At 35.5% G+C, this 16348-nt stretch overlaps 1 pseudogene; it reads left to right on the forward strand.

Moving 5' to 3' along the window:
* The first annotated feature begins 723 nt into the window (after nt 1-723).
* On the forward strand, nt 724-16091 carry LOC142606297 (replication factor C subunit 1-like; annotated as a pseudogene).
* The last annotated feature ends 257 nt before the right edge of the window (nt 16092-16348 follow it).

Consider the following 16348-nt stretch of genomic DNA (forward strand, 5'->3'; position numbering starts at 1 on the left):
TATATATATATATATATATTGTATTAAGAGCAGCCGTGTGTGTAGAGAATTTCAATAGCCTATTAGGTATAGCCGGATAAGAGAAAAATAGAAAAATAGAGAAAAAAAGAGACAGCCAACTTCTATTCTTATTGTTTCTGTGAGAGAGTTCCGGTGTAATTGGAATTTAGGTTTTTCGAAAATATTCTTGTGCACTATTGTATCTCCTTTTTTTTATAGTGAAATTTCTCCGTCGCCACTATGAAGGTAGGCAATTTGCCAAACTATGTAAATTCTTGTGTTCTTTGTGTGTACGCTTATTATTTAATTTCTGCTTATTTATTGTTTTTGATTTGAATCCTAAGGTGCTATCTGCACAACAGTTTCTTTTTTAAGTTGTTTTTTATTTTTTAATCCGAGTTGGCGTCTTCCACCTAGGCGTGACCATAGGGCACTCTACCTGCTGGGCCTGAGCCTGCGGTAGCAAGGAATCTAGCATGAGCCGAAATCCTTTCCATCCCAAGATTTAAACTTGAGACCTCTACCTCTCAAACCCTTATGAGCGAGCCAATGATCAATAAATGGAATTGTATTGATGGGTGGTTATTAATGATTTGTAATCACTGCACGTGGTCCGAATGTTGTGTATTACTAGCTTAATGCACATTCAACACGTGGGTGTTATCCATTCTCAAAAAAAAAAAAAAAAAAAAAACACATGGGTGTTATCCATTTACGACGAACATGGCTTGTGGTTTGGGTAACGAAAGGCCTCACGTGGTATGTTCAACTTTGTTTTTTTTATCTAGCTAAACACCATGCCTAATATGCCGAGTAGAGTGGTCCTCCATCTAGTTTGTCAAGCATAGGTTACTATGTAATGCTCACAAAGCTTGATCTCCTAGCCCACCCCATTGTCATTAAGCAAACAAAAAGGACATATGCTTGAAGAGTAACTTTGTTAAAATAAACTAGCCTCATCACACGAGCTCCGCATGTGCGATGGGGCGTTTTTTTTTAGTAGTCCTATTTTGTAGAAAAAAAAATTGTATTTAAGTATTATATATATATAATTTTTATTTTAAAAATCTAATTTATAAGTAAATAAATCAATTTAACAATTAATAGGAGAGTGATCTTATTTTTTAGGCAATGTTTTAGCGAGAGTTAGAGTTGCATTTTTACCGGATTGTCCTTTAGTTTTATCCCTACTTAAACATAAGATTGTAGGGGCATTTTTGAACTAAAAAATGAGGAATCCAAACAGGGGAAGCCCTTAAATAGTAGTGTAGATACATGTTTCAATGGTGGAAAATAGAATATAAGGGTATGTTTGGTAACTGTTTTTTCTCCTTATTTTTTGTTTTCAAAAATAATTTTCTATTTTTGAAACTAAAAAACTTGTTTGAGAACCCAAAATAGACATAAAACAAAAACGATAACATACAAAATGCTGATTTCAGTTTTTAATTTTTAAAAGTTAATGAAAACACGCATTTAATTTAATAAATCTAACTCATTTAATGAGTTAGCATTAGAGTTCAAATCTTAATAACAACATATTTTAGTATTTTCTTTTTTCTTTTTCAAAAAACTATCTTTTTTTTAATTTCAATTAACCAAACATGTTTTTTATTTCAAAAATACAAGAAAATTGTTTTTTTCTTTATATTCCCAAAAACAAATTTTTGAAAATAAAAAACAAAAACTGTTACCAAACATAACCTTACCATTCATACGGAAGTTAAGTTTTTGAAAATACTTGGCAAAACCTTTTTATATTTATTTATTTATTTACATTTGGACTTATTGTATTTTTTTTTTTTAATACAAAAACATGAACCCTGATTCCAAAATAGGTGACCAAATAGGCCCAAAATTTTATTTGCAATCACAATATTAATTAATGCAGGCCAACGATGAAGCCCATTAAGGTTTGGGCCGGATCCATAAAACTTTAGCCCAGCTCATTGTACTAAAACCCTAAACTATAAAATCCACGGAGAAAATATTAAAATAGCATTAATTTTCAAACAATATAGTTAGTAGTTAAGTTTTACAAACTATATTTTTTACTAGCATCTCGAGTTTAAAAGACTCGATTTTGGGGCTATAAATCGAGTCTTTGATGCTCGATTTTTATGGTCTGATCTGGCATTTTTTCCACGTGGCGACTACTTGGAAATTGAGTCTCAAATACTCGATTTACAACCAAAACAAATTTCTTCTGCCTCCCAGAGCAAAACCCACTGCAAAAAAAAAAAAAAAAAACACAGTCAGCCCACCTGGGTCGCGCGGCCTGGGCGCGCGACCCAGGCCACCGCGCGCCAGTCGCGCCGCACAGGCGCACGACCCGAGCCACCGCGCGGCTGGGCGCGCGCTGCCTGGGCGCGCAACCCAGGCCACCGCACGCCCAGGTGGGCTGACTGTGTTTTTTTTTTTTTTTTTTTTGCGGTGGGTTTTGCTCTGGGAATGGATGGAGGCAGAGGAAATGTTTTTTGGTTGTAAATCGAGTCTTAGATACTCGATTTTCAAGTAGTCGCCACGTGTAAAAAATACCAGATCAGATAGAATTAGACCACAAAAATCGAGCATTAAAGACTCGATTTATAGCCCAAAATCGAGTCTTTTAAACTCGAGATGCTAGTAAAAAATATAGTTTGTAAAACTTAACTACTAACTATATTGTTTGAAAATTAATGCTATTTTAATATTTTCTCCAAAATCCACGGCACACTTTTGTACTAAAACCCCAAACTATAAAACCCCCTCGTCTTGCTTCTCTTGCATACTTTCACCTCACGCTCACTCACTGTTACAGTATGCTCTCTCTCTCTCTCTGGTGCGTTTTCAGAAATTAAAATACAACAAACGAGTTTGAAACTACCCTAAAACTAAAACAAAATTAAAGATAATCAGCCATTATTTTTTTAGGCTGTGAGTGGAGACGGATAGCAGAGAGGCTATGAGTGAGACTTTGAAATTTTCTTAGGCTCTGAGTATGGGTCTGTGAGAGAGAGGGGGAGGCGGAGAGCACAGAGCCGAGAGTGAGAGGAGAGCAAAGATCGAAAAACAAAAGGGTAGAGACTTTAGGTTTTTCCGTTTAAAGCTTTGGTTGAAACGGTGCGTTTCGCACCCTTTTTTTTTTTTTTTTTATGTTTAACTTGAATTTCGGCCTGAATCGGCCGTATCGGCGCCGGTACGGCCTGAATCGGCCTATTTCGGCGGTTTCCGCCGATACGTCCCGATTCGGCGCGTATCGGGAAACGGAAAAAAAAAAAAGCAACGTAGCACCGACGAGCGGGCAGCACGTCTCCCGCCGCACGCCGCGTCGGGCAGCGTCGGACTCCGGTGCGGCGGCACTGTAGCCGCGTCGGTGCTTCTCTCTCTCTCTCTCTCTCTCTCTCTCTCTCTCTCTCTCTCTCTCTCTCTCTCTCTCTCTCTCTCTCTCTCTCTCTCTCTCTCTCAACTTAGTGTTATAATAAGAACCGTTACCCATATCTACACTCTCACACACACACACACACACATATATATATATATATATATATATATATATATATATATATATATATATTTATTTATTTATTTATTTATTTATTTATTTATATTTGTTTTGTTCTTTTTAAAAGTAGAGGAAATTTTTAGTTTGTAAGTGCCATCGATAGCTTTGCATGCCTGATCATTAGTATGCCATAGTCGTAATTCTAACATTTTTTTAACATTATTTTTAGATAAGTTAATCCTTCAAACTCTTGCTCTTTCTTTATGTTCTTAACGACAAATTAAACATTATCTATTATTTAATCAATAATATATTTTTTTTATGCTTAGTTTTAGAGTCTAAAAACTTAAAATTTGATTGATGATATAGCTATTAATCTTTTATCAGTATGAAAAATATAGTAAAGAATATGCAATCTAATGGTTAACTTTTCAAAATTCACTTTCAAGAAAATGATGTTTTTATTGGATAAGAGGAGTTTTGGAAAGAAACCTTTTTTTTTTTAATAATTTTTTTTATAGGGAAATCAATAGGTTTTGCAACTCAGAATCTTGCTTTGTGTTATTGGCCAGATTGTGCTTCAAACGTGAAATATAAGGCAAAATCGCGTGGTTTTGCATTCTGGATCCTTTGTAAAGTTCAAACATGGTGAGTTTGCAATTTTATTGAGGAAACACAAATACAGTGCTTTAACAAATATGAACTGAAATTTACTTATTTAAATTAAAATTTATCTGTATGAACCTGTTAGGGTTTAATTGCGTTGTTATTAATACTATAATATTAGAGTTCGCAAATTTGACGTGTTGGGTGTTTTGTTGACAGTTAGAGAATAAGCAGACGGATATAAGGAAGTGGTTTATGAAATCCCATGACAAGGGCAATGGCAAGGAATCCAAGCCTGCAAATCCTGCCCCAACCAATAAATCACAGCCCGAAGAACCAGTGGGTATCCTTACATTTTTATCTTGCATCCTTACATTATTAGTAGAACTTGTAAAAATAGGATGTGTTAATTAAGGAAGTAACAAAAAATATGAGTTCAGATAAAATAGAATGAAGAAAAATAACATATGTGGCTGACTCTGAATAATTTTTTGAGGTTTTATTGCCGACCCAAAAATTTTGGGACTAAGGCTTTGGAACTTATTTGCGTATGTACAATTTTTTAAAGTCTCATTTTTCTAGGGTACAACCATCATTTAACCAACTTTCAGCAAATGAGTGATAAAAAAAACCTGCATCCAATCCAAATGCACACTAAGTTTTGTATAAAAACTTGTTTTACTTTTAGCTGCTTTGGTTCTGGTTAAAAATGGATTCCTGTATTGTGTTATGTGTGTATGTGTTAAGGCCGAGTTTCGAGAAAAATTGGGAAGATAGAATAGAATCCAACTTTTGATGTGTCAGGTCAAAAATGAAAAATATATTTTTGTGGATTTTTTTTTCTATTAAGCGGATAGAAACTGAAGGTACTGAGCATCACCTAGTGCACAGTTTTAGTTTGCTATCTTGACTTACTAACACATGAATGCACCAATGACAATGAGCTTTGGCTCAAATGGCACTTCCTCCTCCCATAAGAATATGGGAAGGGTGAGATCATGGTTCAAACCGAATTGGGTGTGTCCATTACTTACCAATTAAAAAAAAGCTTACTAACACATGAATGCTATCGACAAAACAAGAAAACATGAAGTATGCATGACTATATGTTTTTTACCTTCTCTCCCCCCCCCCCCCTTTTCTTTAACTGTTGTGAAGTAAGTTGATAACATATCTACTTATTTATTTTATATTTGGGACAAATGCAGGCTCATGCAAGCCAAGAAAGTTCAGGCAGAAGGAAAACTAGCAAGTATTTTGTTACTGACAAACAAAAGCCAAAAGATGAAAAGGAGACACAGGAACTTCCAACAAAACGAAAGTGTCAAAAGCATAATGATGAATCAGTTAAACCCCCACCTGCTAAAAAAGTTCACATAGTTGATGATGATGACGACTTTATCTTCTCTAGTTCTAGGAAGAATTCAGTTGATGTGACTCCTAGGAAGAAGTTGAAGAGTGGGTCGGGTAGGGGAATTGCACAGAAACCTGTAGACATTGAAGAAGGTGATAAGGATGATGATAAAGATATTGATACTCATCTTAAGTCTGGTGGAATAGGTTCATCAGCAGAACCAGCTAGTGTAAGAGGCAGAGGTAGTGGATGGGGTGGATTTATGAACTTTGGAGAAAGGAAAGATCCTCCACATAAAGGAGAAAAGGTGAAAAATATTGAAAATTTACAGATTGATCAATTGGACGGGGTTGTACCATTCTCAATGTTAATTTTGAATCTTGTTTTGTGTCTTAGGAAGTCCCTGAGGGCACTCCTAATTGTTTAGCTGGTTTAACTTTTGTAATTAGTGGAACACTTGACAGGTACTTTTGTTCATCTTTGTTTTGATGTAATCATGTTTATCTTTAATGGAATTAAACATGAAAAAAAAATCCTATATTTATGTGTCCATCAAAAAAATATGTGGTCTAGACCACAGTTTGCTGAAAGATTTAAAAAAATGATTTTTGATCTGTGAATGTCATAATTCTTTGGCAATTATTGTCTCAGCTGTGATGCTGGCCTAATTGTGGGATTACTTTCATCTATTGCAAATGTACTTACAAAAAAAACCATTGCAAAATGTCTTTACAATTGTCATATACTTTTTGCACTGTATGGGCTTGAGAGTGTATATTGAAGTTTGACTGATTTTTCAGCCTGGAGCGTGAAGAAGCTGAAGATTTGATTAAACGGTGGTCGTGTCACTGGATCCATCAGCAAGAAAACAGTTTTCCCATTTCTTTTTTATTGAATGTGCTTGGATTGATATGACCATCAGCATATGATTAACATCTTCTGTTTGCAGAATTATCTTTTATGTGATGAAGATATTGGGGGTCGGAAATCCTCTAAAGCTAAAGAGCTAGGGTTTGTAATCTGTGACCCATACATGTGATTTCTTTTGAGTTCTTTATTTGTTATAGTCTAACACATCTAGCTTCATATCTTTATATAGTACTGCCTTTCTCACTGAGGATGGATTGTTTGATATGATCCGTGCATCAAATCCTGCAAAAGCACCTGTACAAGAAGAATCTAAGAGACCAGTAGTGGATAAGGTTGCACCTCTTCCAAAGGAAAGCCCATGGAAAATAGAAGCAAAGGGTATGTCCCAAATTAATATGTGCACTTGTTTTTAATCATTTTGTTATTAGTTGAATATCTCAATGGCTTTTGGTTTTGGGTTATTCTATGGGTCTGTATTCCTTTTCCCTCTTTTTAAATTTTATTTCAAATATGTGGTTTTGCTCAAAGGGTCTGCTACTGGTTTTGACCTTGGCCCTTTAATTATGGGACCTTGTCTCTATCTGTTGTGGCCTTGCTAGGTGTTCATATTGTGTTATCTTCTAATGTCTGTCCATTTATTGTTTGATTAAGTCACATTATGCGATAATTGTGAGGACAAATTGGAAGTTTATGTGTGGCATGGAGATCCAGAACTGTTGCAGGGCAACAAAATCAATGCAAAGTGATTTCAATATCTTTATGACTTTTGACAAAACCTAGTTAGAATGGATACCCTATATTTGAACCTTAATGATTTTTTTTTATTATTATTATTATTATTATTATTATTATTATTTATGGGTAGACAGTGTCGGAGGGGAAGGTGGGGTTCGAACTATAGACATGGGGCACCATAAAGGATGCCATTACAATTGAGCTATCACTTAAACCCCAACCTTATAGATTTTCTAATTAGCATACTCCAGCAAAAGCGTTGTGCAGAGGGCAAATTTAGATGTAAATTCTATTATTTGGCATAATTTGATTGTTTTGTTCCTAACTTTGTTTAATGAGGAGGAAGTCAGGCTGTGTAGGTTCTGCATTAATCCTAGACTTTGCTGGTATCAAAGATCACATTTCTTGGTTCTTCCAAAAGTTGCAAATATATAGCTCTTGTATTTTATTTAAAATTTGTGTGTGTTTTAAAAAAAGAATTATAGGAGAGTGTGATATCAAAAAGGCATTTCTTTTGCTGATTGGACTGTTAGAATGTTTATTATGGTGATTTTTTAAAGATGAGATAAAATGTGAGCTGTTGTTTGCTTGTATTTCTCTCCATTAGTCTTGCTTGAGCCTGCAAGGTGAACCTGATCTTTTCGCATGTTGGAAGTAATGGAGGCTCAATTTTTAGTCTTTTGGAATTAGAAATGCATATGATAGAGACTCAACCAAGTAGTTGAGTTATTCTTTGGGTTTTCTCTTACATATGTTGGTAAACTGATTATTCTAGAAGATAGCATTGGCAACTCCTTGGCAGCAGCTGTATCTGGAAAAGGCTTGATCTCAGGGTTGTCCCCAGCTAAGCATAAAACTCAAACCGTGGTAATGAATGCTTTGACATGGACGGAAAAATATAGCCCAAAGGTTCTGAAAGATATTATTGGAAATAAGTCACTGGTCTGTGTGTTAGTTCTCATCTTTCTGCCATTGCTTTTGGGACTAAATTTTTATTTTCATGTATTTAAATCTGGAAAAAGAATTGTAAGGACTCCTCTATCTAATGATGTGCAGGTTGATCGGCTTCAGAAGTGGTTGGCAAATTGGAACGCTCATTTTCTTGATACTGGAAATAAGAAACAGAGCAAAAGACACCTATCAAAAAAAGAAGAGAAGGGCAAAAAGCAAAATAATTCTGCTGCCAAAAAAGCTGTGCTAATAAGTGGAACTCCTGGTATAGGAAAAACTACCTCAGCAAAATTGGTTAGTCAGATGCTCGGTTTCCAGGCAATAGAGGTGGCGTAATATTTTATCAAGATACATATTTCTATAGAGCATCTAGATCATGATTTTCACCCTCAATACATATGAATCAATAGTATGATTTTTAATCTGCTCTCGTGTTCTCCCATATTTCATTTAGGTAAATGCTAGTGACAGTCATGGGAAGGCTGACGCCAGAATTGAGAAGGAATTGCTGGAAGCAATGCTAATTCTATAAAGGAACTTTTCAGCAATGAGGCCCTAAGTGTCAACATGGATCGCTTGGTTTTGCATTCTTTAATATAACACATAAGTGCATAGAAATATGACTGTTTGAAATTTCTGCTAAAGTTAATTGTTGAAGTTGCAGATCAAAGCATTCAAAAACTGTGCTGATTATGGACGAGGTTGATGGGATGTCTGCTGGAGATAGGGGTGGAATTGCTGACCTTATTGCTAGCATCAAGATTTCCAAAATTCCTATTATCTGCATTTGTAATGACCAATACAGCCAGAAACTAAAAAGTCTTGTGAACTACTGTTTGCTTCTCGAATTTAAGAAACCTGAGGAATCGCAGGTTTTTGTGCTCATTTCTATAATTGTTTTTAAAGTACTTGTTTTTGTTATGCATGAAATTCCATGTGGTTGTGATCTAGTCCCTTTGTCTGGTATTTTCTGAATTGACATTCTCTTGTGTTTTTTGCTTCTGTGATGATGTTTAAAAGACTAGAGTTAGTCAGATTATCTAAAATATACCATTCCAAGTTATGTTTGGTTTGGACTGGCCTTTTCTGGGAAATTTTGTCAACTTGAGTTCTTGGATAGTTCATGGCCTAAAGTATAATAGTTGATATATGTAGATATACTAGTCTGATTTTAATAATAGGTGCCTAGACTTAATGGAAGTGAAAGGCAAATAATATTTTTAGCCAAGAGCCTTGCAGCTAAATAGACACTTCCTAGTGTTTCCAACAGAAACGTCTAGGGTTCAAATCCCCCATCCCCCAATAATCAAATTATAAAAAAAAGAAGTATGTGCTAGCTTCAGAAAGTATGTATGGGGAGAAAACTAAAAAGAAAATGCTGAATACTATGTGAAAATCAGATGAAAGCATCAGGACTTCATCATCCTAATCTATTATAGTCAAGTTGTCCCTTGCATATTGCATTGAATGCCCAAATGCCAAAATACAGAAACTCTCATATCATAGACAATTCCTTACCTGTTTACGTGTTTCCATCTGCTCATGCAACAGTGCAGCACTGATTATAACAAAAATTAAAAAAAGAAAAGAAAAGAAAAATTAAACACCAATTAAGTTGTAAAACGTAGACCAAGTACTAAATCTTGTAATTGCAAGAGCTGAACACATACGGAATTATACACGATGCAAGGGAACCAATTTGAGAGAGCTGCCACTGTCTATATCGTCAAATCTGTACATTGATAATATCCCCATCACCAATAGATTCAGCAGCACGAGCAATCAAGCTCATACATTTGATTCCATTGTCATCCTTACCAACCGAACTTGGCCTGCAATTAATATAATTTTCCTGCCATATCATGATAAATCTTTCTTAGAAAAAGTAATTCAGAAGTAGTTGAAGTTTTAGGTCAAGTTGTCAAAACAAATGAACAAGGGCAAATTTTTCCTAAATCCAAAAAAAAGGATGAAAAGGTACACGGTTTTGGCAAACAATAAAAAAAGATGGTGCATAAACATTTCTTTAATTCCTAAGCATATGGAAAATATCATTGTCTCCTCTCTTCTTTCTCTTGGTTTGGAGGTGTTGACTAGGATGTTGAAGTGAATGGAGGAGGGACATTTCATTCGTGGATTCCAAGTGGGCCCCAATGAGCCTGTGGGTTTGAGTGTCCCACACCTTCTTTTTGCTAATGAAACTATTTTATTTTGCGATGCATCCAGGAAGCAATTATTGTATATAAGAATGGTTTTGATTTTCTTTGAAGCTGTCATAATTATTTGGTTTTAGCCTGAATCTTGATGTCAGTTGGAATCATGTCTGCAGAGAAAGAATAATTTTATTAGATTTGGAGGATGGCTGGGAAAGAACTCAACAACGGGAAAATTTTTGAAGCTTTTGGAGGATTTTCATGTTCGTCTTCTTGCTTCTCGTGAATGTAGTTTGGGGAGGTGAAATTCTATTGCATCCAATTTATGCTTTTTTTAACCTCATGTCCTCGTCTATGTGCAATTGTTTTCTAGTCTTTTATTGTAAAAAGCACCTACATGTATTTATCAGAAAAATAAAAAATAAAAATTGTAGAAAGCACCTACACGTACCTGAATATTATTCATAAGGCTTTCTTAATGATTTGAATTTTTTTTAACAAATGGGGAACTGACTTAGACATTAAATGCTGCCCCAGCATTGTTTACAGCACATGGCCTTATGAAGCTGTACACGTGCACTCTTTTTTTTTTTTTGATAAGTTGTACACATGCACTCATTACTCATCTAGTTTGATCAATGATGTTTTGCAAACGAATTTTTTTGCATTTAGCTTGATTTTTGAAACATTTTAGTTAGTTGTCATGTTTGCAAAACTATTTGGCAAACTAGCATCTTGAGGCTCTAAAACTCGAGTTCAAAAATGAAACACGAGTCTTAGTCTCTAAGACTCGAGTTGCATGTGGTGGTAATCTAATACGGAAAAAAATCCACATGAAACTCGAGTATTTAAAACTCAAGTTCCTGCGTTCACCTGGTCAATCCTCTGTTCATCTTCTTCCTTCGTGGGTTCTACTTCCTCTGTTCTTCTTCATCCTTCCTGGCTTCTTTTCTTCCAATGGGTTCATCTCTTCCCGTGGATTCTTCTTTCTTCTTCAAATTCTTCAGACCATGGGTTCTTTTTCTTCAGATTCTTCAGATCTTCTTCTAAGACTTGAGTTCCACGTGGCAAAAATCTCCATGTCAGCAATCAAAAAGCCTCTGAGGCTCGAGTTTCTTCACTGAACTCGAGCCTCAAAGGCTCGAGATGTTACTTTTCTTAATAGTTTCAAAACCTTGCTTACTAATGAAATAGTTTCTATAATCATGCTAGAGGGCAAATATCCCCTTTTGCAATTTGATACATGTATGTTTCCTTTCGTTCACAACTCAGTTACTGAGGAGATAGACCAAGGTGAAAAAAAAAAATTTGGAATTTATATTTGTTTGAGGTTGCCATGGTTGTTATTTTCCTGATTTCGTTTCCTTCTACCTCCTTTTACATGAAGTTACTGTTAGTGTAACATTCAGTGTCGATGCTGATAATACAAAATATTTTTACAATTTGCTCCAGCTGCAGCAGTTAAATATTTGTCTAGCAAATTTAACTTGTAAAATACTAAAATTCATTAAAGTGCTTTTAAAAAAAAAATCTTTGTCATAATTGTGAAATCATTCATACTAAGAAAGAAGAAATAAAAAAGAAACATGTCAATATGGAAGCTTGAAACTGAGGTCACTAATTGTCTAGTTTAATATGCAAGTTTTTTCTCCTATTACCTGTTTGTTAGAGTCAAATCCCAAAGTTTTCCTTTTGCTAATGAACTGTAACCCAAATGGCACCTCCTCATAATGATGGGATGGAGGGTGAGGTTGTGGTTCAAAACTCATCGGGTCTGTGCTTCACTTACTAATTATATTGACTTCAAGTTTTCCTTTTAGAATTCATAGGGTTCAGAATACTCCTTTCTAGTGTTAGTACCAGTATGTCTACTTAGTTTGACTTGAAGTAATTTTTACGATTTCCTTAAGAATGAATGTTAAGTATTTAAAATTCAGAGTAGATTTTTTGTGTTTTCCTCAATGTTCGGTATTCCTCTTTATCTCTTGTTTTCAACTTGATGCTGTATTATTGATAATTCTGGTTGTATATGCCAGTCTATCTATTTTTCTCCCTTGCAATGCATCTAATTGCCTTTCTTATGTACCGTGTAATTTTCACTTGGTTCTGATGATATAGGGAAACCCTGCGAGTAGAATACTTTACTCTCCTTACACCTATTCTGAAACGATTGACTGAGCCACTGCAGGAGCTGCCTAAGGTTGGAACTGCAATATGTTTATTATATTTACACTAGAAAATCCTGGAGAAGTTAAAATGAAATTTTGTTGAATTTTCATTTATTCAATCTGAGATGATGACCAGGATGGAGCTGCTCAAAAATTTGTTGAGTTTATGAATATGTACTCAATTAGTTGGGAGGATTTTGATACAATTGTGGAGCTATCAAAATTTCAGGTACCCCTACATACCTTGATTGCACCTTGGTTGTCAGAACTGCTATTAAACTTTCATGTTATTTTATGGTTGTCTTCATGTATCAGGGGCATCCAAATCTGCTGGATGGAAAACAGCGTGCTGTGAAGGCTACTCTCACCAAAGCTTACAAAGAAGGAAGAAAAACAAGAATGGTACGAGCTGCAGATTTAGTCAAGCTTCCTGGTGTGAAAAAAGCTCCTAGGAAGCAGATTGCAGCAATTTTAGAGCCATCTGATGATGGATTTGTTGATGGTGGTGGTAGCACATTGGCAGAAGGTGAAGAAGACAATTCTTCAGATATGGATGAGTTGGGTAAGCTTCAATACCTAATGCAAGTTTTTAAGCAAGACAATAAAGATCACCCAGTACAAAAGTTCTTAATATTAAAATGTTATCTTTACATCCATGACTTAAATTCTTTAGTAAGAATAGGAAAACCAAATTTGACTTAATTCTTCTCAACCTCCTTAAACTCAAGGGCCAAGGAAAAAGGGAATTTTTGGGGTTGGGGGGAATCTCCATAATCAGTTGCTATTAGGGGAGGTTTTAGGTTTCAATGCTATGATCTTTGCATAATTGATATTACTGATTTGCTGGTTCTAAAGGTCTCTGTCTGAGTTCAGGAGAATTCTGGTTAGTTGTTATAGTTTAAGGTTTTCTCATAGTTCAAACTTCAAAGTGATAACTTTTTTGTTATTAAGGTTCGAACTTCAATTTTTATTTTTCATTTTATTAAGACAGTAGATTACTTTTGTTGTCACGATGATGAACACAAAGTGACCTAAACGAATTACAAAAAATTATGCTCAAAACTTAAGTAAACCTGTGAAATCTAAAATGGAATTGCCATGTGAAAGACCCCATGCACAAGACTAGTAAAACAGAGTTTGAATCTACGATGATTCCAATTGAGGAATTGATCTCTCAGATCTTCAAATGTCAGACTGTTTTGCTCTCTCCTCAATGTCCAGGGTCCACATTAGACATAATGGAACAAGGTTTCAAATACCCGATGAGGGCTTCCCAAACCAATTCCTCCACCCAAATGAGAGATCAGCTACCCTCCTAGACCACACCCCATGGATCCCAAAAGCCTTAAAAATACTGTGTTATCCTTTTTTTTTTTTTCTCAGCAATCATTCAATTTTGTATATTTATGTCAATCTTATGTGCATATTGAATTTTCCCAATGATTTGGTGTTGATTCCAACCAACCCGAGATTCTTACTCCTAGGTTTTGTATCCCTGTTGGCATTGATTCCAAACAACCTTAGATCTTTTTATTTTTCTATACTTCATTTGCATTGTTGCATCCATTTTGGTTTTGTCCTATGTCAGTTTTGGAATCAGAGCAAAATTCCATCGCGGTTTCCGAGTATCCTGTGGATCACAACCATAACCAGACCCAAAAAAAGAAAACAAATAAAATTCCCTTGTCATAAACCCTTCCTGCTTGCACCAACTCTCTTCTTCCTCAGCCATCTTTCCACAATCAACACTCCCAACATTTAGGCTTGCAATAGATTGGTGCTATTTTATAACATGTGGTCCAATCCACGAAGTTAACACATTGTGTGTTTTAGGGTCGTGGCATGGCGTGTGTTGCTTCTCTTCATTTGTTTAAGGTCGTGGCAAATGGCCGTGTGTTGCTTCTCTTTATTTGGTTAAGTTTGTGGCAGTACTTTCTTCAATGGGCCGTAATTACTCAGTCCAGGTTGACAAAACTTTTAGCCCATTGCACATTGGAGATAGTGGAAGCACTTATTTTTGTTGATCATCAAGACTCATGAATTTTCAACAGTTGGTTACAGACGAGATGGACCAATTCTTTGAACAAGTAGGTTAATCAGATAACAACAAAGTTAGGTTTTCCAAGATGAAACTCATTGATAGAACTATAGATTACTGGAATGATATTGAGAATCTTCACCCTTAAATTGTACAAGTCTATCATAATTAAATGGAAAAAAAACAAAAAAAAACTGAGAGGAATACTTACTCCAATCTTATTGAAAGAACAATCTCATTAGGATGGTTTTCTAGATTGAAAAAACAGTTTTAGGCAAGGGAGCAGATATTCAGTAGCCCATTTCGAAGCAAACAAGAGTATTTTATCCCTTTAGCAAGTTGCATATTCTTGCCAATGAATAGTGCCTTAGCTAACTTGAGGGCCTCTTTGGTCATGATCTTCAAAAACAGTTTGTTTGTTTTTTGGGAGACTCAAAAACAGGAATTAGATGTGATTGAGAATGCAAAAATGCCATAGATTGTTTGTTTCATCTGTATTTATGCAGTAAGACACAAATTTTCCAGAACTGGCCTGTCTTCTGGGATCATCAAATTGATGCTCTCAGTTTCATTTAATGATTTCTTTTCAAGGCATATGAAAAGAGTTAATGTAATTTTAACGAAATTCTTGTTGAATTCAGTAAAGTATTATAGGAAGCTGTTTTCTCAACATGTAAGCAAACATGTCAGAGATCATTTGTTTCTTCTATTTATTTATGTAGATTGAATTCTTCTGGGTTCCCAATATGTTGATTGTTTGTTTAAGCATGGTGAGTTGATTAAGTAATTGTTTTTTCCTCTCTTGTGATTGTATTAGAAGGCTCTGCCAATGTTGAGAAGCTACAAATGGAACTTCAGAGTTTGAATTCAAAAGGTTGGTGATAGTACTTCATATGTGATTGTGATGTCTGGAGTGTTCACCTAAATACTCAATTTCATTTTGAGTCATTTGGGTGATTTGTATTCCTGATTGATCAGAATAATTGATGGGTTTTTTTACTGTGCCTCATATATTATTGGAATGCAATTGGAGTTCGATATGAAGGGCACAGGAAAGTCAAAGAAAACAGCAGTTGGCAGAGGAAAAGGTGGTTCTGGACCTTCGGAGAAGATAGGTGCATGGGGTTCAGGGGCTGGTGCCAAGAGAAGGAGATGAGAAATGATGAAAGCAGAGGCTTTGGTAATTTTGGCCATGTTCATAATCATTGTAACTTGGTTTTTCTCCCTTTTTTGGCTAAGTAATTTGGAGAGAAGAAAAATTGACTTTCCTCCTTTATACTGTTTTTGTAGGTTGATTTGAGAGTTGTAGGAGGGTGTTCCTTGCTAATATTTCCTTTTTCCGAGGAAGGCTTTGGTATCATTGATGTAAACACATGGATTATTTCTTTTTGAGTACATGACAGGGCTGGGATTTGTGGTCCATTCAATGGTGCATGATCCTTAAACCATCCCTGCTAGCACCAACTCTCTTCTTCCTCAGCCATCTCGACACCATTAACACTCCAGACATTTTAGGCTTGCAATAGACTGGTGCTGTTTCATAATTGTGGCCCAATCCAAGAAGTTAACACATTGGGTGTGTTGCTTCTCTTTATTTGGTTAAGGTTGTGGCAAATGGCCGTGTGTTGCTTCTCTTTATTTTGTTAAGGCTGTGGCAAATGGAATAGCGAAGAAGAATACAAGAGCATCCATAGTTGGCCTCACAGTTCTGGGAGAAAGACTTTGTTGTTGTTTGTTTTGAGGTAATATTTAATTTTCTTGATCTTAAGTCATTTTAACTTCCAAAAAATTTTGGTATCTTGAATTTGACACATCTCCATTTTTCCTGACACTTGACTTTGTTCTTGAATTCTTTCCCCAGTATGTACTGAATCTCTTGTCTTTACTTGTTTTCTTATACTCCCAAATGCTTTCAAATTGTTAATTTCTGAAGTCTGAAAGTTGTGCAATGCGAAAGATGGTTGCAACCCAGCTAGTCATTGGTTTAGT

This window comes from Castanea sativa, chromosome 8, assembly GCF_040712315.1.
Source record: "Castanea sativa cultivar Marrone di Chiusa Pesio chromosome 8, ASM4071231v1".
Taxonomy (NCBI): Eukaryota; Viridiplantae; Streptophyta; class Magnoliopsida; order Fagales; family Fagaceae; genus Castanea; species Castanea sativa.